This window comes from Melopsittacus undulatus, chromosome 7 (assembly GCF_012275295.1).
Source record: "Melopsittacus undulatus isolate bMelUnd1 chromosome 7, bMelUnd1.mat.Z, whole genome shotgun sequence".
In the NCBI taxonomy this organism is placed as follows: Eukaryota; Metazoa; Chordata; class Aves; order Psittaciformes; family Psittaculidae; genus Melopsittacus; species Melopsittacus undulatus.
This window is the reverse complement of record NC_047533.1, coordinates 29,684,205-29,707,949: the sequence shown is the minus strand read 5'-3', so window position 1 is coordinate 29,707,949 and position 23,745 is coordinate 29,684,205. Positions and strand designations below refer to the sequence as shown.

The following is a 23,745-nucleotide window of genomic DNA, read 5'->3' as shown; positions in this document are numbered from 1 at the left end:
GCAAAATGAAAAAAAAAAAAGAAAAAAATATTGCTGGGCTTGAAACAATGTTTTGAAGTTTTGAAGCAACTGGAGAGTTTCACTGTCTACAAAGAGTAAGGAAGAGTATCATTACAAAACTTCAATGGACAGATTCCCTGGCAATAAAACTCACATTGGCTTTAATGGAAGGAGAAGTGCTGACTGTGGGACCACAAAATTCAGCTTAAAGTCTAGCATTCCTAGTTATGCTGCTTATTCTTGTGAATAACCAAATTGTAATTGTTAACTTCTCATTGCCTTTTTTCCTTTGACATCATCCAGCTTCTTTTTTTTTGTTGGTTTGTTCTTTAATAAGTCTGGTTTCTATTAAGTGGTGGTGTGGGGCCTGTTTTATCATCCATAGTGCCTCAGTAACTCTTTCACTAAAGCACAAATCACATGTCTGAAGTACTCTGTGCCAACACAGCATCCTGAGCTGCTGGCCATTTCTTCCTTGTGTTGACACTTTAGTAATATTAGCATGCATTTGATAGGTTAGAAGCTGTAAGTAAATTTTGCAAAAGGTCTTGGAAGCCCTCAAAGCCAGTCTTCCTTTGGTAGTTCATGCAATCCCAATTAATGTGGTAACTGTTCAAATGATTCAGTAACTAGTCTCTGAGTTACGATTAAGAAACAGAAACTGCTAGTCAGCAGCAGTATCACAAATACGAAACTTATCCATCTGTAGAAAACATTTCAAGTTTAAAAACAAAATTCAATCAAATTAATATTATATTTGAGAACTAGTTTAGGATTATAAACATATTCTCAGCTTCTCTACTTTAGCATTTCCTTTTTTTCTAGCCATAGTTCCTAATATCTATGTACACATTTCATATTGTTAGCAAGATATACCATGCTATATTTTTTAATAGCTTTGATCCCTCTGGTTTCCATGTATCACCTTGCCTCTTGTTTAGTCGTCACTTACTCATCTTCTAAATGCAAGAATTATTTTTGAAAATATATTTGTGTTTGTGCCATTAAACATTTTAAAAGATAAAATATAAAAAGAGTTTTATAAAATATAAAAAGGTAAAATTCCAGTGAGAGTTAACAGTGAGTAAAACTAAGAAAAGATGTAACTATAGAAAAGAGCAAAACAAGGAGTTCCTTCAGGGAAGGTTGAGAGTTATGTGACTGCAACAATTGCGAAGCTGTGTGCACTGTAAAAGGTGTAGTCTGTAAATCTGAAGGAGTGATCTTGTACCACTTTGGTTAAGTAAGTCCTCACCAGCAACTGTAAAATGTTTGACAAAAGGGAAAATATATGATCTTCTGTTGCTTGTGGGATTATTTCTCTGAGTTTACAGGACACTTCTACAAACAATGTTGTTGCATGCAGGATTTTATCACTTATATCTGATCATGCACTCTTTTACAAAAGGCTGCCTGTGTTGGTAATAATCTGCAATGAAAAATATGCATATATTTACAAACCTGCCCTGAAAGACACTTTTGTAATTTTAACAAGACATTAGAAAATCAATAGACTTGAAACTGAATCCATCCATAAAACCCAAGTATTTGCTTTGCAGTGACAGGAAGACTTAAGGGATTGGGAATGGTATATAAAACCTTTTCTCTCCATGTCAGCAGTTCAAACAGTGCAGTTAAGGCCTAAAACACACCACTGTCTGATTAATGCTGAGTGTCAATTATAGTCGCATGTAAACATGTGCTCATGAAGGGCAGAATATTGGAAAAGGCACAAGGGGATGAATTGCTAATTGCATTTGGGCACCCAAACCTCCAGGTGACATCTTAGGGGATCACAGAAAGGTACTGAACTTCAGCTACTCCCATGACATCTAAATTCTTAGGAAGTTTGAGTAGTCTCATTCTGCTCTTGCTGGTACTAAATTCTGAAAACCTGTTCCTTGTTAACATATATTAAACTGCTTTTAATTGTGGCAGTAAAGCATGATCTCCCTTCTTATTTTCAGATCAGCTGAGGTGAGACAGTGTGGCTCTGTTTGGCTTGCTCTACCAATACAGGTTTGAGGGTTTAAGGGCTTAAAGTTTAGGATCTTTGACCAGCACTAGTTCCCTTTCAGTAAGTTGCTTTGCTCATGATGGATGCACTCACACTGAAGATGCTTTTTGCAAACAGGTCCAGCTGTTTCATCATTCTTTGCTGCCTCAAGTCATCATGATTCAAATGGTTGATGAAAAGCACCCTCTTTTCCTTTGCTTTCCCAGAAAGATTTCTTAATGCTTGGAAATAGGAAGCACCTGAGTTTTGTGAGAAATTAATGATAATAGATCTGACTGAAAAATCCCACACTAACTCAACTTCCCTGGTTTTGTGTTGACTGATAATAAAGGGGCTAAAAATGGTGTATACGTGATTAATTTGTGTCAGTTTCTCTTCACAGGTAATTTCAGACTGCATTTCAGTCTCATTGAAACATTTTGCTTATGTGTCACTGAAAAGGGAATGAAGTAAACATTTTGGTGTATGAATTCCTTATCTCTCTTTTATGAAACTGGTGCTTTTCACATTTATTACATGTAATTCTTCATTGTGGCCTGTGTAAAAGTTTCTCATTTTCAAACAGTAGATGTTGCCTCAAACTCATTCCTACCAGGCTAAAGTGTCAGAACTGTTTCCTAGTGTTCACTATTATTGCTACTATTTTAATCCAGATTTCTAGATAAAATGCTTTGTAGTTTGCAAAGGATACTTAAGGACCCAGCTAATGTTACAGTGACAGCAGTGTCAATGAGATGGAAATTAATTTAAGAAAAATATTATCAGAAGAACGGCAGTAAATGTAGAAATAAACCTGAGTAGAACATTACCTGGGGTGGTACAGTTCTTTGTAGCAGGGCCTTTCCCAAACATGAAAGCTGTGAGTTTTTAAAGCATGGATTTACATTTTCTGGACTGTTGCAATAAAGTTTGTTTCATTATTTCATCAATTATAATTATTCTAATGTGAGGGGAAAAAGAGTTTGCATAGTTGGGTTTTGTCTTTCCATCCATATTTGCTACGTGAATATTATGCTTGCCCATGCGGTGTGAAGGCTGACCCTCTTCCATTACAGCCTGTATTTAAAGTTCTGTCTTATAAGGCTAAAGCTATGCTCTTTATTTCAAGTTAGAAAATTATGTTCTTCCAGGAGCTTCTGCTTGTATTACCCTGTAAAATGACTCCACAGGAAGTCTATGGAGCTTTGCCTGCCGCCTTAGTCTTCCCTGTAAGGTACCTGGGAGAGGCAATAGGAAAGCTTCCAAAAACATCATAAGAGCTACCTATTTTACTGAAATGGTTTTCCTAGCAGTTTTTTCCCTTCCATCTCTACCATTCACAATGCATAATGCTTTTCAACTGAGCATTCACTTCTCAACAATGGATGGTTATTTAAAAAGTTATGTGAGCTTGTTGTGAACAACAGTATCCAGAATTTTAGTTTTTCTTATTTTATTGCAGTTAAAATACCAGAGATGGTTTCCAGGCCTGTCATAAGTGTGTCTTTCTGAAGTCTTAATCTCCCTTTACCTCAGTTTTGACTCTGAATGGGGATAATTTAATGATTGATTCTTTTTTTTATACCACTTTTAATTTATCTTGTAAGACTGCCAAAGTGTTTGTTTTTTTTTTAATAGAAACTGGTTTATTAGGGATCCAGTCTAAAATATTCCTACTTGAGTAGTTAGTTGTTATTGCAATAACGACTGAGAGAGGTCAGCATAGGAAAGGCAGACATAAGAAGATTAAAGTATGAATAAAACCAACAAGAATGTACAGTAAATCTTAATTAAAAATTAAATACATTTTGCTGTATCCTGATTTTGTCATAGGAACTGAATATACCTTTTCTGAAATTCAGTCTGAAACTGTCAGCCAAAGGAAGATGACAGCTCTAGAAGTTGCTGATTTTCAGAGTGAATTATCTTTAAATGCACTTTTGCAAAATATGATGTTTAAATGCATTCATTTCCCACAGTTTATGTTTTCCCATTGAGTAGTTTTTAAAGATAATTATCTTACGAATATTCTACTGGAGAAATTCAACAACCAGGAAAAAAATAAATCTGCAATTCTTAGTTTATAAGGATCATGAAAATTTGGACAAAAATATATGTGGGTTGGGTGGTTATAGGATACCAAGGCTTCATGGCTTCAGTATGGTCATGGGGAGAGCAAAGCCTCACTGCTTTAAATGTAGGAATTTAAAAAGCATTAATGGATCCAGTGGAACTGCTGTGTTCTTAGGGTATGTTTAAATACCTTGCTGAACTTGGGTGATATAATAATTTGTAACCTTAGAGACTACAGAAGCCAGTCACTATAGAAGCAGTATCACAGCAGAATTACTTTCAAATCATATGGTTCTCTAACTATATTTCCTGTAAAATTCAGACCTGTGCTTATGCCAGAATAGCTTTGTTTTCAGATACAGAGATGAATAATAGAATCTTGGCATCTAGGGAATGGTTTTCCCCAGTTTTGCAAAGAACAATGGCAAATACAAATACTGAAAATCTGATACTCTCATTTTAAAGATGAACATTCAAACCACAGAAATCTATTTTAGCATCTATGTAAATTGAATTTTCTTTTGTTCCATTTCTGCATCTCTTGCTGTTTTCAGGCTTTCTAACTTTTCAAAGTTTTGAACTTTCTAAAGGTTTTAGAAAAAAGCATGGTTCTGTTTTTCCAAACTCATAATGTGAATATGAACACCAACAAAAACTAATGAGATCCTGAGCCATAGCAGCTCTTTGAAAGGTTAGATTACCACATCTCATGTTAGCTACCCACATCTCAGAGCTATAGTCTGTAGTAGTAGTAGTACATTGGGCAACTATTACTGAGGTCCACAGTTGCTTCACCACAAAGAATTTGCTGCATTCGCACATTGCTATTAAATGGTTGTAAGTTTAAAGGCATTGGTATGAATCTGGCAAGAGCTGAAAGTAAAGCAAAACAAATAGTATGATTTCTCTAAAACATCTGAAACCTTCTTAACTGTCATGAATATTTCTTTCCTTTTCTGCATTGAAAACGTGCTTCCTAAATTTACCATTTAATACTGAACATTCGAGTCAAAACTATAAGTATAGTAAAGCAGTTGGCTCTACCTTTTTAAAATTATGCATTTTATCTATGATAATTAGTAGAAAGTGGTGATAAAGCACTCCTATTATTGTGGTTACATGACCATGAATTTTCCATGTTGCTCTCACAAAAAATATGTATCATAAGTATTATCTCCATCTGGGAAGTTAAAGAACGCTTTCCCACAGACTTCCTTTGTGTTTGGATTGAAGTATGATGTATTTCAAACAATCTGAAAAGTATTTAAAACAAGCTTGGAACAGGATGGGATGACTGCCAGGCCATGACAGTATAACCCTTATGCAAATTTTATTTTGACACATTTTTGTGACAGTGTTCAGCAATAAATTTTAAAGGCTGCCAGTGCTGTCTAGACTGCAAACCAAGAGACTGTTGCACATCAAGCTATGCATTAGTTGAAGTTGAGCTACCTAAAATGGTCATGAAACTATTTGTATTTATACATGGTTCATAGTCATACACTATCGCTTCACCAAAGTGATATTACATGTTTCTCAGAACCAATGTAAAGAGCTTTAGTTTTGTGCAGTTTATACTCAGAAATTTCTACTTATGTCCAGGTCTGCAATAATTGACTTGAAGAAAAAAAACTTTTAAAACATTTGTTTGCTTCTAAAATGCATCTTTTAAAAAGTCTGTATGGTAAGGGAAAATGGTTTCCTGTTTTTAGCCTATAAATTCTCAGTTGTAGTTCATGTTAAATGGACCAATGACCACTTCCTAAAATGACACCAGATTTGTAAGTAGCACCACATTTCTGAGGGGAGCTGTCTTGGAAGGGATGAATGGGAACAGTTCTCAGAACCCAAATTTAACAGTTTAGCAAATGGGAAGTGGAAATAAAACACTTGGGCAAAACCTTCTGGATTACATGATATCACTATCCACAACACACTTTTCCATTGGTTAAAGAAAAATTTTAAAAATGAACATTGCTTCCTAGAACTGTTCATGTGGCCCTTTCATGAGCAGAATGTTCACTTTGAATTAACAATCAAGTGAAAACACAGAGATCAGAGGGGCACACAGATACAGCTTCCATCGAAAACAGTAAATACAGTAGTAACCTGGAAAGTCAATATTAGAGCAACCCCTGCCTAGATTAAAGGGCCTTTGAAGTGGTAGCTATGGCAGAGCAGCCTTTTCAGCACAACTCTTCAGTGCAAACATGAACTGGCTAAAACCGAAGGCTTTTCTGTTGGTGGTGTTGTGTCTGAGGGGGCACAGAAGAGCAGCCAGCTTGGCAGGCTCTGGGGACTGAGGTTTTGCAGCACTGAGGTCTTTGCCGCTGCTGCTAAGGAGTATTTGGCCATACTAGTATAGCAGTGGGTAAGTCCACAGTTATCTGACTAACTCCCATGCAGTAGGTAAAAGCAAATAAGCAGACACATACACCCCTATCCCATGGGCTGAATTTCAGCAGGGTGGGAACCATCTGCAAAGTGCTTTCCAAGGACTTGTTGTTTGTGGTGATTTGTTTTGGTTATTTGTTCCTTGCCTCCTTCATGGTAGTGCATATGATTGAAATGCCTACAAATGTGTTGCTCATGCTTTTGTCCTTTTACTGCTTTCTCTTACTAGCAACACAAAAGGTTTGTAAAGACAAGGGGGTCTGTACTACAGATAGGGTGTATTGAATATGGCTTTACAAAATGAAACAATACTGGTTCTGCTGCCAAAAACTATTTCAAGCTTCAGAGGATATAGCCTAAAAAGGTTATGAATTCAATTTTAGAGGGATATTCTTCCTCCTATAAAAAAAAAAATCCAGGCAGCAATATAGCTTCCCTATGTATGTCAGTGTGTGCTGAAGCAAATGTATGGCAAATGTAAACCAGATCCTTACTCTTCTTCATGACTGTCACATCTGACATGTAGTGCTTTTACAACAACAGAATATAAGGAACTTGGCTTATGCACACTGTGTTAATGAAAAATTGGCTCACTGTAACATGAGGCTGTCATTCTACAGTGTGCCTTATTGCAGCTATAACTGTAGTATTTTTCAGTTTTTTGTAGTCTCACCTTACATAAGAATTAGAATAGCAAGTGCAATATGTAAAATATTTCTTAAATTGAAGTTTATTTATCCTTTCCTGCAAGTTGTCTTCTTCCCAAACACTTTTGCATGCAACACATTTAACTAAACAAAGGTTTCTATTTGGATATCCAGAGTGTCTTACTCTGATAGTCTTGCTTTAACAAAAAATGTATAGTATAGTCATTCAAAAATAAGAGAAAACTTAAGGAGCTGGTTCTGTTCTTGTACTACATGTTTTAATCTCTTGGGTGGCATCCTCAACCTTCTTAGAAAGGATGGTTTGCATGAACTAATAATCATTGCTATGGGACTTATGGATGTTTGATATGAAGGCATAAATTACTTGGAAAAACAAAGGCAGTGCTAAAGCTCGTGGCTTTTGTTGTGTGCAATTTCAGGTTCAAAGTATTTTAAAAGCTGACATCCTTACTGCATTGAAAATGAAAAAGCATGACCAGAAGCAAAAATCTGGGAATGTAAATTAAACTATTTTCCTACATCCCGATTTTCTGAAACACTACACTTCTGCTAAATGCCAAGCTGTATTTAAATCACACTGATTTAGAAGTGACTGTATGTGTACATCACACCTCACTGTATCTGTTGAATTTATTCTAGTATAGTAAACTCACATGTTCACAAATATTCTCTACTTTGTTAAAGATGATGTCAAGATTATGTGGTGGATGAGTACTGCCTTATTTAAGTTTTACTCTTGTGCACAAAGTAAAATAGAGCATGAACAAGAGAATAAGACAAAAAAGACAGGGATATTGAGAAGACAGTCTTGTAGGTGGGATAAGCCTGAAAATAAGAAGGTGAAAATTAATTTCTTTTTCTACGTGAAGTGGTTGTTTAGCTCTTAATTGCACAAACCTTTGTCAGCTCACAAGAGCAACTCCCATTTGGTCAGTTTGCCTGTTTCTAGGCCTTCCTCAGTACTGCTAGTAACACAGTCAAAGATAATTTGGGGAGAGGTTCTTCCATATTTGTACCTTGATTAATATTCTTATGGGCAAATATTCTTCAGGACTTGTAATTTAGCATGTTTCACAAACAATGTATTAGGTTTTTAAAAAGTCGTAATTCTGACTGTAGGTTCTTTTGCAATATATGTTTGAAATCAATCAATTGTTTTTGCAGACTGAAGTCTATGAATAGTTATGCTGGGGAAATTAGCTTTAATCACATTCAGAGGAAATGTATATGTTCCTGAACGTTGCTCTCTTGGGAATAATAACAGAAGCCTTAAAGTAGAATGTCAATTAATTTTTTTTCTAGGTCATCCACATTGCCTGTCACACAAAAAAATTCTTCTTCATCCTTCCCAGACTTTTCTCATCAGTATGTTAAGATCATTAATTCTTTCCCTTCATTCCTGCTTTTTCAAAAATGCTTTGATTGTTTTTTTTTTCCTTATTTCATGTACTAAACTCAGTGTGGCTGCATTAAACTTTTTAGCCCTTTGGAGCTTATGCATATGTAAGGAAAAGATCACTCGGTGACATGAGAATACTGTGTATTTTTCTCTTTGCAAGCATCAACATTTCACACGGTTTGATTTCAGGCTCAATGCAGCAGCCAAGCAGAGCCATGCAGTCACATGAACAGATTAGGAAGGGAATATGAAGGTGTTGGAGAAAAGTGTGAGCAACTTCCATGACTGACTCCTCTGTGGTATGAGAGGGAGAACTGTCCCAGACACCCTCAAGAGCAATTTTGCAGTAGTGACAGTAGTTACTAGTCCCCTAGCGCAGCATCCATTTCTACAGTTGTGTAAAATCTTAAATCCATCTATAAGACTGACAAAACCCTAACTATTTTGTGCTTCCTTAGTGCGTACAGTCTGCAGTGACTTGGTCCCTGTATATGGGCTTCTCTCTCAGTCCTTTCCACTATGCTTAATTCATGGAAGACAAGCTCTCTTGTGTCAATGGCATTGCCTCATGAAGCATAATAATCACAGTTTAAATGTCAGCAGTGTTAGTCATTGACAATTGTTTCAGGGTTTGAATAGAAATTCTTATTTTCTAGCCACTGTGTTCAGAGGGAGTATTTACCAGCAGCAAAGTACGATTGTGGAGCTTTGATCTTTGCTTTGAAATGTCTTTTAAAGTGTAAAGAAAGCTCATCTATGTTGAGAACGACATTAGAGGCTATTTCTGGAGTTAGACCAGGATTCTAAAGGTGAAAGGACACTTCTCCAGCTCTCTCAGTAAGTCCCTGGGAAAGCTAAAAATAAGTCTTGTTAAAAAAAAAAAAAAAAATTGGCACTTGCTATTTGAGAAAATTTCTTTATTCCAGGAACTGTCTCATGTAGCAGAAATTTATTTACCATCTGTGTGGACTTGAAAAATTTTCCATCTTACCAGATACACAACTGAAATAGCAACAGTTTTTCTGTCGTTTTGCTTTCCACAGACCTCTGTTTTAAGAGTGTGCTGTTGTAAAAACTTACGAAATTTTTGTGTTCTCCAAAGTGGGGAGTAGCTCAATTGTAGCCCATCTGTCAAACTCTGAAGTTCTGGTTGTGACCTCTAATGATGTCACCTAACTGCTGCTAAAACATGTCCCTTGGGAGAGGGAAAGGAGGAACCCACAGACCCACTATCTGAATATATGTGCTTGTTTAAATTATTGTTACATTTGTTTTGATTACTGTTGCAGTACTAACTTATAAAAAAATAGTCACTTGAGAAATTAATTTGGTTTTCTTTGAGTACAGATATACTTCCTTAATTTCAAAGCTCTGCAACTGCAGGGATGTGAGGGGAGGAAACAGTAAAAAAACCCAGAATCACCGAGTCTTGAAGTAACTGGTCCTTTAAAATATGAAACAACTCGTATGTGTCTCTTAATATTGCTTTGGAGTATTTGTATGAATACACAGGCCAGAAACCAACACAAGCAATTCCTGTGAGACACAAAAAGATCAAGGAGTTCAGGAAGTGATGTCAAGATACTCAAGCCTAAATTCTGTTTGCGGTTCCTGGTGGAGGTTTTTTTGACTTTCATATGTTCTTAGATACATTTTATTTTTATGCACACTAGGAATCTTCAAGAGCTATGGAGTCCCATTCTTATTTGATGCCTAGTTGTCCTTTGATCCCATCTACCAAAATAATATTTGTTTGAGTAACAAGCTTGGAGCAAAATGCAGGTGTCAAAAGCTTCTGCTTTGAAATCCAGCAGTCTGATTGGCTTAAAGAATAAAAAACCTGTCTGCTTTTCTTATTGTGATTGTTTTGAGTTTTTTTTGTCTTGCCTTATCTATTTTTACCTGCCTCGATATTCATTATGTTTGGCTGAAGGGGCTTATCCTATATAAGTCTATCACAGATGTTTTTTCTTCATAATTCTGAGTCTTTGAACTAGTAAAATTGTATGAGATGTGACATGTGGAACTACAGGTATCACTGAACCCTTTGATCTGGCAATTTTTTTCTGTATTTTAAATTGCATTCTGTCTAGGTTTGGAGTTTTGTATAACTTTTTTGTTTGATTTGGTATGATAAAGTAATCTATGTTTGAGCAAAATATTTATTGTGAAGATGAATGTGTGTAAATTTTAAATCATTACGAATTCTTTGTTGTTGGTGTTAAATCATCTGCAATCCCAAAATAAGGTAATTAGAATTTATATTCTCAGTGTGTAACTGCATGTGATTCAACAACCAGAATTTTAAAACATGAGCTCCCAAAGAGCAGAAATATTGGTTGAGTACATGCTAGTGGGTGAAGTGTTTTAGCTTGGATCAGGAGCATGTTTTTGAAGTAAATTCACTGAGTGATGTAATATAAAGCATGGTAAGCAACACTGAATTTCACTATCTCATATAATTCACAGTGTGGATTGCGTGGTCTGATAGTTGCATGCCTGCTTTGATAGATGCTAAAGCAGTGCTTCACAAAGAAATACTGTAGTTTAGGATTGCAAATAAACAGGGAAAAAAAATCAGATATTAGAAAGAAGAAAAGGATCTTGGAGATAAGCAGATTCATATCTGCACAGTGCAAGATGTATGAATTGAAAGACTAGTTATCAGATGTAGTTAGTTTTGTACTCCCATCACTTGCAAAGTGAAGACTTTTGACTATGTCCTCTACCCCAACCAGACTGTCTGCAAGATCATAATTGTTCTGACTGGACAATATTGACTGCCAACAAATCTTCTAAAGACAGGTTTTTTTAAAGATGTCAGTTCATTACAGATTCCTTTTAGCTGAATTTGATAAATATGCCCTGGTAGAAGAATATGGGTTTCTAACATGAGGTTAAAATTTGGCCCCTAGACAAATTAGGCAGCCTCCTTTTACAGCTTTTTTTACAGAGATTTTTACAGCTTTTGCTTCAGCTGTCTGAAATATATCACATTCAGTGTAAAAGCTAGTGAAGAATATTTTTCCCCCTGTACTTGTGCTTTCTAGTTCTCTAATTCCCAGTAGTCTTGTGGTAATATGTTCATTCTGTTGGCCAGCTGTTCAACTCTCCATGAATGCATCCTCCTGATGTGCATTTCCCAGCATTTTACAAGTCAGTGTCCTATTCCACTTCAACATAAAACTTTTTTGAAAACAAAACTATATACCACTGGGGATCTAGACAGGGAATATAATGCAAGCATAATCAAGCTCAGTCTGAATAACTGATGAGTGAGGAAATAACAATTATGCAGTATAAGCACTAAACTGCTCTTAATGTGTGCTTAAAATATAGGCTGTGTCTTGTAGGCTAAGGTTTTTTTATCTCTAATTAGCTTTCTTTTGCTTTTCTGAATTACTGCCTGTAGTAGAAGGGAGCTACTTGGGGGTTTTTTTGTATGCCCTTGATATTAGGACCCTGTCATAAAGTTAATTCCTCCACCATTGCCATTAGTATTAGCTTCAGTCTTTGGTAAGGACGGGATTATGAACATCAAAGGTAAGGTTTGTCTGTATGAGGGGGACTAGAAAGTGTATGGACAGACTAAAACAGAAATAGCTGATTTGTTCCTTCTTGGAACACATTTTTGTTCCCTCTTGGAACACATTTTTCACCAAAAATGGCTTGTGGGATTATTAAACACCAAGTGTTAAGGGAGCTGAAAATAGGGATGGTTTTACCCCTGATATTACCCCAGATTTCTTTGAGACAAAAGAGAAATTCAGCTGCTAAAAATCATTGCTCTCTCCTGGTCATCTCAAGGCAGCTAAGGCTTAATTAAAGATGCAAATGAAATGTTTGTCTATAGTTTATTTTAAGAGTTTCTTTGTTTATTATTAAGCCTAACATTTGATTCAGTGGTATACAGTGCTTGGATTGAATTTGAAATGTAGTTCTGTACAGACAGGGAAAAATCTCTGTTGTGGATAGGATTGTGTAATAGTAAGAATAGTTTATAGTGGGTATTTTGGATTTGAGCCCTCTCTCTAATTTAGATGCTCTTTTATTTAACACCAACTGAGATTTACACCCAGGCCACAATTTCAGCAGATCCAGCAAATGTGAACTGTGACTTAACCCAGTAATGCACAAGGAGGCTCTGTATCAAGAGGAATCTATGGCATCTACTTGATTATAGTGTTGATCATTCTCTGCTTGAGTGGTTCCCATTACTCCATGACAAATAGTGAGATTTGTCTTCTCTACCGTGACCAAAACACAAAATCTTCTACCTTTCTCTGGGAGTCCCCACGTCATATGTGTATGTATCATGTGGCAGTGGTTTTGCTAATTTTTGGCAGTGTGTGGAACAGTTGCTTTGTGATTATATCACTTCACATGTTCTGTAGGGAAATAAGATAAGCATTCATTTGTGCTAGATCAGTCTGTCCTGTAGAAATTAACTCCATCTGTGTCTTACGTGTTTTAAAAAGCAAAATGAGAAATTCTAGAAATAATTATTGTAGAAGCTTTTATTAAAAACAGTATATAATATTTATCACATAATCTCCAGTCAACATCCTACCTTTTTGAGGTGTTTTTTAGAGAATCTAATGAAAATTTAGCAGATTGGGAGATGAATCACTGATGATAACATTAGTGCAAGTATAAATAAATCAAAATAGAAAAGGCATTTATTCTTGATCAAAAGCAGAGAAGGGGTTAGGGGTTAGAATTTATTGAATTCCAATACTTTATTAAATCTTGAGGGTATAGCATGCAGGCAATATGAGCATTTTATTAATATTTTCAATAGCCAGCAGAATTGCATTGAATTTGTAACTTAAAAAATAATATCCCAGCTGAAATTATATAATGTACTGAAATTAAGAGAAAGAAAGACAGTAGCCAAAGAGTTTGACGGTGTTCTGGGGATTTTTGCAAGCTTAAGCCTATTGACTGACCTTTGGTAGCCAGAAATTTTGAACTATCTGTGAAATCTGTTAATAAATAAACATTTAATTATGCTTTTCAATTCAAGGTTTTCTATTAAATAAATTAGATCAGATTGGGACATATGAACTTTTAGGAGTGCTCTGATTACTTCTGCCAGGTGTTTACAGAGAGTTGTCTTGGCAGTTGCTAGAGATTTCCTTCCATATTTCTTTGATTTCACTGATTGTCAGAAAAGATGCTTTCTAATTTGTGATGGAGATGTTTCTACTGGGTTGTATCTAATGTCAAATGAACAGGATATGGATATGGCCAGTCGTGTGTGGAGCAATAGTAACACAAAGGCTGGGTGTATTGGTGATGAGGATAAAGACAGAAAAATAACAAATCTGTGACAGTGTCGCATATCCATGTAAGTCATACAGAAGAATGCTATTATTTGTCACTTGGTGGACATGACAGCTGCTCTATAATATTTTTATAAACAGTAAAAGGGGGATGTGACTATGGGAAAAGATAGGGCAGAGGAAAAAATACAAAGAAGCAGGTCTTCAGCGTTAACATTTTACTTAAATGAACAGCTTAATGTGAGCCAGAGCTTCTACAATTGGGTAGTCTTTGCTAAATTACACTGCAGTGAAATTTACTAACCAGAAAGATAGCACTTTTTCCTTAACAGAAATATTCAAGATTTGATAATTAGCTCTCAGAGGATTCCATTGGTTATTTCACAGCTGTGGAAAAAACAGTAGAGACTTTGCTTACTGACCTAGCAATCTGATAAATCAGGAAGAGATCAGTGTCATGGAATCTTTTTGAACAGACCACCTCCTGACACTGGGAAAGATCCAGATGAGGTCAAAACCCTCAGCTTCCTGTCTCAGAGAGGAAAAGGAGAAAAAAGTCTGATAAACATAAAGCTACACAGAGCTGCTTTGGAAATCTCTGGAGATGAAGGGAGCAGCAGAAGAATGTTAGAAAAAAACAATCCTCTTGTTAAATATAACAAAACAATACATACATTCAATAAATATCAAGAAAACTCTGATTTACATATTTTCTAGTTTGATTACACTGTCAGAGCTGAGCCTGAAGCATGAGAAGCAGTAATGAAACATCCCCCAACAGACACAATCATAGCAAACACAGTCATTACCTCTCTAACCAGAGAGTTAAATACACTTCCAAATGTTACCACTCCAGGGATGCATCAGAGAAGCAAAGTTAAAAACCGAGAACTTAACCCAGTAGCAGCACTGTTGCTTAGGTCAAGTCCTGCTTTAGCCTTAGGAAAAGGTCTTATCATGCCTATCATCTCCACATCCTTAAAATGGGGTTAGTATTTTTCCTTGTCACATGTAATGTGACATGAACTGTATTAAAGGTGCACTGAAAAGTTGAACTAATAGGATCTATGCAATTACCATATCTATGTATAGATATATATAGATCTATGCAATTACTATACATAGATGGAAGTTCCTCAGGAGCCTTAAAAATTATCTTTAAGAGCTACAGTATTGCTCCTGCTTGTTACACTCCCATCCATTCTGTATTAAAACTCACAGTTTACTCCCACTGAGGGCAATCTCTCATTCGAAAAGCACGCATGCTCTAAAATCAGAGTGGTTTAAACTGAACAGTCCCATGTGAAATAACTTGTAGGTGTTCTTTTACTCATTTGCACATGCTTTTTGCCTCTCTGATGTCATCATAGTGTAGCTTGAGGAAACTATGTGACGCTTTTCCCAGTGCCCTTTTCTGTCATTCTCTATAAGCAAGTGTTGTTTTCAGCTCTCTATTCATCTCTCTTCAAGAATAGTGTAAAAGCTGGGTATATGTGTCAATATGACTACTGAACTTAATTGCATATTTAGAAATATTTATCTTCCTAAGCATAAACATCTGTTGAGTAACTGAGGCCTGGACAAGAGAAAAATAAACTCTCAGACTGAAAAGGCTTCTCCTGGGATTGGTTGCTCTGGATGATAAATACAGCAGAAGGATTCAGATCAGTTTGGTGAAATGCTAATTTTGTTGCTAGTAAACCCCTGGTTACTTCAAAGGCCCTCAGATTTCACCCACAGTCATCCAGTTATCTAGGTCTGATAATAAGATCTATTATTTCATTTTTAAATGGAGAAGAGCCAAATGGTATTTTGCCGTGTTAATAAACACACTTAGTAAAACAGATGTATGGGCATTTATGTGTGACATTAACATGAGTTAGAGGAAGCAGTACAACTCTGCAAATATTTTATTGAAAATTCTAGAACAATTATGCATTTACCTTTCTCCCACGCATAGAATGCCATGTTTGATAATAGTGATATTTATTTTAATATTACATTTCTATGTGGTAAGAAATACTTTTAGATTCCAAATGCCCTATTCTTCAAAGCAAGCAATCACTGGTCCAACACCACTCATTATAAGGTGCCTTGAACACACTTGAAGTCTGCTGTGTTCTTGGTGCTGTGCTTCCTTAGAAAGGCCAGCTGGTGGTGACTATAAAGTTCACTACAGCTTGCTTTGGTGCTGGCTGTAGACTCAGTTGGGTTCTTTCCCTCTATGTATATTTCTGCTGTGCATGTCCGAGACTCTTCTGGCCTCACTTATGAATCAGTAGCCAGTTTTCATGCGATGTTTCTTTCTGCCCCTGAGCTGATTTTGTCATGAAGTGTCTTATGTTAAACCAATAAAAATTGGAATACACCACAAATAAAGATCAAGCCCAATAACCTGATATTAAGTACATACATAGATATTTATTACTGTAGGATTGGTAATTCTTCAATTCTGCTGGGATAATGCAGTCATATCTCATGAGATAATGCCTGACTAAATTGGGAAAAAATAATACTGGAGTACACTTAAATGCTCTCAAGCTAGTTATCTCAAGTTCTCTAATAGAAACATTTTGATTGTATGAGGACATAGGCTAATCTGTGCCAGCTGCTCTGTAGTTAACTATTCCAAAAGTCTCATTCTCCTTTCTCAAGCAATTTTTTTTCTCTGCAGACATATTTCATGCAAAAGCTATGCCGACCTTTAAACATGTTTTACGTTTTTGTCACAAGATGTGGTGACAGTGTTTATTTCTTTTAGTATCAGGAAAACATACATCTAAAAGTTTGGGTTTTTTTTTTAAAGTGTAGCAAAACATCTTGTTATTTCTATCTTTATGAAAAGTAAATAACCGTAGAACAATATGGTTATTTAGGAATATAGAGAAATTTTTAAGAAAGAGTAATGTTATTGTTTCATCATACAGAAGATGAACTATTACTTTTAAAGAAATTAGTAAAGTTTCAGTCGAGAATATATCCGTAAAAACAGTGTTGCCCTACTATTTAATACAACATACGAAGATACAATCAATAGACATTTTCCTAATGTAAATCAAATCCAAAGTATACAGTGCCATTTTTGAGTGTTAACATGCATTTGAAAAGGTAAATAAGATGGACTTTAGCAATTTTGCAGTTGTATTTCAAAATAACAGGTGATATTGCTCAGACTGTGCACGCATTGAAGCAAGGGAACACTTTTAAATATGGGTTATGCATACATGTACATTTGGGGAAAGCAAAAAAAAGTTCAAGAAATATCCCAGTACCCAAAGTTTCTGTGCTCAACTGGGAGTGTCTTTTAAAATTCACATTTCTCAAGTGTGAATCATAGTAAACCAAATCAGATTTTAATCCTCAAAAACAAAGGATTGAGTCTAAAATGAAGAGTGGCATTTCAGCTTCTTACCAACAAAAACCATATTTTATGACAAAGGAAAATAAGGTAAACATACAAATGCTTCCATTAAGGGCAGACTTTGAAACAAATGTTTTCACTGCATTCTGTAGTGGGTTTGTACCTTTTGCGTGAGACATGCAATTGTTACTGCGTCATGGCTTCATGATTCATTAAACTTCTTTTCTGTATATGTAAGCAGACACTTCTTAGTGACATACTATAGGCTTCTTATTGTATAGTTGCAAAACGGAATGAGTCACCTGGAAAAGAAGCCAGCTCAGCTGCAATGAAGTGTGGAAACTTCATTTTTATTTTGCTTTAAACAAAAGCTTAATTCAAATAACATATGCTTGTGCAGCTTAAGAGACTGAAAACCTTAGAATGATCAGATGTTTCCATAGATGTATAAGTGCAAAAGATTATCCAGATTTGAGATTTATGGATTTTTATGAGCTTAATATTTTGCTTAAAAGATTTAACATTTAAATGCTTTACTGCAATCCAGCTAAGCTGGAATATGCAGATGGGAAACACTAATGCTAATAGTCTGCTTCCTACCCTGTGGTAATACATTATTCATGGATAATTCTGTTTACCAGCATTCCCTGAATCTTGACATTTCCCCCGCACACACACCTTTTTTTCCCCATTTCTACAGGTAGTTGTTTACTTATATAAATATATGATCCTGAATACTTTCCTCATTGTTAATATCTCAATTTCACCAATCTGAATTTTATTCGCTATGTCATATTCAAAGACTAGTCTCATTCATTTCAGTAACACTAATTGTGAAGAAATGGCAAGGAAATAATTTTATTCTGTTAACTTGAAGAGCTGAACTGCTGCAAATGTAGTCTGAACAGAAACAAGATTTGTGAAAATCAGGTCAGGTTAATTGCTGGGCTTTCAAGTTTAATTCATAATTATAGGAAATATTGATCATTCTTATGTTTTGCAATTTCTTACACTTTAGTTATATAAGGTCTATAAGAATCATGGAATGGTTTGGGTTGGAAGGGACCTTAAGATCATCTAGTTCCAACCCCCCTGCCATGGGAAGGGACTCCTCATCCTAGACCATGTCACCCAGGGTTCTGCCCAACCTGGGCTTTTGAACACTGCCAAGGGCATTTACCATTTCTTTGGGCAACCTGTTCCAGCCTCAGAATCCTGGACATAAATAAAGGTCTAAGAGGCATAATCCTTAATATTATCAATAAACCCAAGAATTACAGTAGCTTCACCACTTAGCACTAGTCTCAAAATGCATTGAATTTATACAGCACTATCACTGTTATTTAATGGGAACACCACATTGTTTCAATGATGTGCTCTAACTGATCTAAAAATGCAACACTATGAATTCTTGGAGCTCATATTTGCATTTCAAAGACATGTCTGGGACCTTTTCATGATGCTCATTAACAATAGAGAAAGTACTTTTACATTTTTTATCAGTTCTAGAATCTACTATAATCTGTCCCATCCTTTTGCAGTTATAGATTACAGTATCTTTTGCATTATTTGAAACTTAAGTAATACTGGAGCAGCCTGTGAGTCTCACAGTAAATATCATGGTCAGTGAGTTAACTGCACAGTACTCCTTCCCATTACTTTAGTCACTGATTTTTCACTCAGTCTGTAGTCAGCTGAGGCTTAAATCACACAACTTTCAGACCACGAGAGCTATGACTCATCCAGTAGGTCCATCTTGCACATCAGATAAGGCAAGAATTTTCTTCCTGTGCCCAAAATGCCTATGTCTATACCCTTGAAAAGCCCAGTTGACTCATCTGTGGACATTTCTGACCAGCCTGTCTTGCTCAGTATCCATGCTTCCCTGAGTCCTGCCACTGCCTTCACAGTCTAAAAGCTCTTTTCAGAACATCCCAAAATGTTTCTTTTCCCTTAGATCTCGAGACTGACAGGTGATCTTAGGCTTGGTGTTATTAAATGGTTGTTATTGCCTAATTGTGATCTGAATGTGACTGATTTCATTGCTTTAGACTGCCTCTGTGATCATCGCAACTTCTTTAGACATCCTTTGTGTCCTTGTATTAATGTGCAATTGAACAGAAGGACACTGTTTATTAGCATGAGACATTAATCAGATACTTTCTTCAGGCTCTCCTACTAGCCTTCATCCAATAGAAATGAGCATGAATTACACATTATCCGAATTGCAGAACCTGATAAACTAGTCTCTGAGAACTGTTCAAGTGCAATTCAGGTGTTTCCTATTTTCCAAAAGCTGAATTACCACTTACTCTTTCTGACTTGGAAATCTTAGGATGTTTGGGTTTTTTGGTTTTGTTGTTGGGGTTTGTTGTTGTTTGGTTGGTTCAGGTTTTTTTCACAGAAATTCTACATCAGAAATTATGTAGAAATAATTGAAAAAGAAAGATATATTTACTTCAGGCCATCGTTTCTTGTTATTTCACAAACTTTGTTCCATCTGCAGCCATACTGTGGCTTAGTGATTATACGTAAGTGCTTGATACAACTTGGTTTTTGAAGTTTTTTTGCAACTTTAATAGTGTTTGTTGTTTCTTTGTGTTTGTTTGTTCAGAATCAAAGATGCAAAGCAGGACTTAGCATTGCCAACAGCTGCTATCCTAGTCCCTTGCTTCATTAATGTATGCTTATTGGTCATTATATTTGATTTTGCTACTGTTAGCTCAACCATAATAAACCACAAATGCCAGACTCATTTTCAATTATGCAATACAGACTAACATACCATATAACTCAATAAGTCAGGGAAACAAAGTCAAAGAAGATTTAGAAGCAAGATTTTCATCCAGCATTCTTGAAAACCATGATTTCCGCATTTTGAGATATATGCTTCACAAGAAATGTTTATTTTGCAGAAACTCAGTTTAATATTTCACTAGAGGTTGGTTAAGATCTTTCCAGTGGCCTGAAGCAGGGATAAATAAGGCAATGGACAAGCTAGCATTTCTGAAAATACTTGAATAGATTGTGTAATTTGCTCTATTTATTTTTCTTGAACCTGAACTGTTGATACGGTATCCATGTCACTAAGAAATGGCTATAACATCATCCTGAGTTTCCCAAACAGGTACAATTCAATCCAGATTAATAAATTTTCCCTGCAGCATATCCAAGCTAGTAGCCTTATTGAATACCTTCTCAAAATGGTAATGTTCAATATTTGCTGTATATATCTGAACCTTTCTTACACATCAGTGATCACATGAAACTTCAGGCTACTTGTGAAGAATAACAGAAAATCCAGAATATTGAATTCTAGATTCTTTTTTTTTTTCTGTCCTGAATGTTCCTTTCTTCAAGGCCGTTTGCATCCTGCCTTCTTGGCAAGCATGACATTTATTCCATCTGCTTTATTCCATTTTTTACAATGCAGCTTGTTCATTGTTAGCAGCATCCTGCTTGAGTGTTTGTAGTTGCCTGTTTGGTCAGTTAAAATCCATCAGAAATGCAGTGCCAAGATCATAGCAAGGTGCTCATCAACAATACTGTTGTTTTGTTCATGCTGGAGCAACTTCAAGTTTCTTATTCTTTCATTTCATATCTTTCTTCTTACTCAGAATGAGTTTTCTTTCCCTGTATTTTTTTTCCAACTCTCTTTCCATGACTAAAGTTTACTTTTACATTTTCATTCAAAATTAGTCTTTCAGAATAAAATCTTACTACAAATCTAGTACATTTCCAAATGTTATATTTGTTTTCAATATTTTCTTTGCAATGTGGTCTGAGATTTTGTAATATTTCTAGCCATAATTAATGGAATTCTCTAGTTACTGAAGTCTTGACTTCCAGCAAGAAATACAGATTCAGGTGAGGAAAAAAGTTTGAAAATAATTAAAACCATATTACAGTTAATCATCAAAATGTTTTCAAGCTGTTTTGTAAGAATGAAATCCTATTCACCCCAATAATCCTTTTGGGAAAGAGCTCAGAATGGAATGGAAGCTTGTTGAACGTTTGTTAATATATGCAATTTAATCATGTCTGTGACATGTTTGTCTTTTTCCATTCTGTTTCCTCTTTGAGAGGACTCTTGAACTAAAACCTCCTATTTGGTAAAGCTACACTTGGAACCAACATTAACTTCTGTATCCATTCCCTCCTCCCCCCCTCCCCCCCTTTTGTCTCTGTATATAAATTAATTTTATATATATATATATGTATATAAATCTTCTGCATCACTGTTTGATATTTACAATAACATATGTTGGGTGTTAGTCAAGAACTAGAACATGTAACCAAACCTTGCCTCTCATTTAAATTGCCAGGCTCCTAATTGTAGTCTCTTGGGTCCTTCGTGGACAGGCGCACTGACACAGACTGACCGTCTGAATTCAGTTTGAGCAGCATATCCTTTCTGAGAGACGGGCACTTCTCCCATTCTCTTCCTGGGAGGCAGCAGCTGTGAAGGGAAGCTGTCAGTCATCAGCTCCCCAAAACACAGGGGAGATGTACAGGCACATAGCCGTGCTTCAGGCTCAGCTGGGAGGCTGGAGCCCCTTGGGACCAGAGCAGAGCACAGCACTTTTCCTTCCTTCCTTCTGATGCTGACTGTCAGAGCTGAGCTCTAATGCTGTTACCTGCTGCAGCCCAGCTGAAACTCTCAGAAACAAAAAAGAAAAGGTGGTGGCTACAGTCCAGTCTCAGCAAGACTCAAGTCCAGATAGCACATTGCTAGTTAGCTCTTTCCCTGGAAAGGGGGGCTCAGATTTCAGCTCAGGCTGTCATTTCCTGCTTGTTTATTCCTTATTGCTGTCTTAATTGACAGTGCAAACATAGCCTGTGTTTTTTTAGATAAATGTGTTAAGAATTCAGGTATGATACACAATAATCTGTCACATCAATATTTCTAATAATTTTTGTTTCCTTTAGTATTTCTCATCACCTTGATGTATCCATATGAGATGTTTTTATAGTAAGAAAAACTTAGGTTTTTTGAGCTACTTATTCCTTCACTGTCTGAGACTTTTACAATTCTTTCATTGTTAAAGAAAATCTGGAAGTAGAAAAATAATCAGTGGGGAAGAATAAAATCTAAATCTGGTTTTCCATCTGATACCTGTGCATAGAATTTGGAATCATATTTTTTTGCTGTTACTGATGGAGGAAGTAAAAATCGACAGACAGTCTTGGTATAGCTCACATAATATCCATCATGGCTGAGTTATGACATGATGTGAAAGATAATTATATAGTGATATCCCTATGGAATGCTTTTGGTGCTAAATTTTCACTTTAGTTGCAATAAGTTATAGGTGCTTTATGAAAGACTATACAGTATTATTCACTTTTGAAGCTATTTGTTTTACTTCCTGAAGAGGATTAGTTATCATATAATGTAGCGTAATTAATCTGCCTGTGGGCATGGCTCCAGGGTATGACTGGCAAGCATACTCCCTATGTGTAAGGCTATATATGAAAGCAGCAATACCTATCCAACAGCAGTACAAACTCTTAAGTGGTCAATCATTGAGCAAAATGCTTAACCTGAATTCAGTAATACTAACAATACTTTATACCCAATCTGACTTTAGCATTAATTTTTGTAGATAATAATTAGTTTCCACCCAACGATGTAAAATTTAAGGACAGCCTTAGTAATTGGTTGGAAGGGACCTCATGACGTCTCTACTGAAATAAGGGCTGAGGTCAGGGCTTTATCTTGAAAACTTCCCAGGATGGAGCTTGTAGAACTCTGGGTGACCTGCTCCACTGGTAGATTTTTGGGGGGTGTGCCAGAGGGATGAATTTCTTGATCCATTCTTGCTTCATCTTTTGTTATTTGCCTCTCTTCTTACCCCTGTGCATCTTTGGGAAAATGTTGGCTACATCAGTTCTGGGGCCTGAGGCCTTGCAGCACAAGGCAAGTCTGCACCCATGGAGGTCAGTGAGCAGCAATGCAGCAGAGGGCTATGAAGTTGTTGCTGCCTGCCAGTCCCACAGCCTGCAAAAAAAGACTGGCTATACCTGAACTCCCTGACAGTTGTTCATCTCACCTGCTTGTTGTTATCTTGCGATCTGACAGCTGCTTACTGCCTGCAGGTCTTGCTCTTGTTTTCACCTCGCAAATGCTGGGAGGTGAAGTAGCTTCAACTGACAGTGTCCTGAGCATACTTTTCCATTCCTAAAGATGCACTATTTACTTCAGTTTCACCTGCAGTGAAGCAAAGAGGGTTTGTAAGTTGATCTTCAGGAGGAAAGTACAAGAGAAACTCAAGAAGACGTGTGAGAATAACCAGAAATAGAATCAGCCTGTCCCTGCCATTGCAGTTTGGAGGGGAAGAAATGAGCCTGAAAAAAGAGACGAGGGTTTAGAAGATAATAGAACATAATACCATCTCTAAGTATAAGAAAGTTCTGTCATGCAGGCCAAAAATTGGCAAAAGTAAGAAGTAGTTCAAGATACAGAAAGATTGTGATTCCATGTTAGAATTAAGTTTTTAGTGCTAAAGAAAGTAACAATGGAATAAAATCTTTGCTTGGGGCAGTTTTGGAGGTTTGTAATAGGAGCT

General features: G+C 36.2%; 1 protein-coding gene across 1 annotated transcript in view; it reads left to right on the top strand.

Moving 5' to 3' along the window:
• LOC115946506 (rho GTPase-activating protein 7-like) overlaps nt 1–23,745 on the top strand; it is a 56,113-nt gene that overhangs the window by 15,622 nt on the left and 16,746 nt on the right. The window lies entirely within an intron of this gene.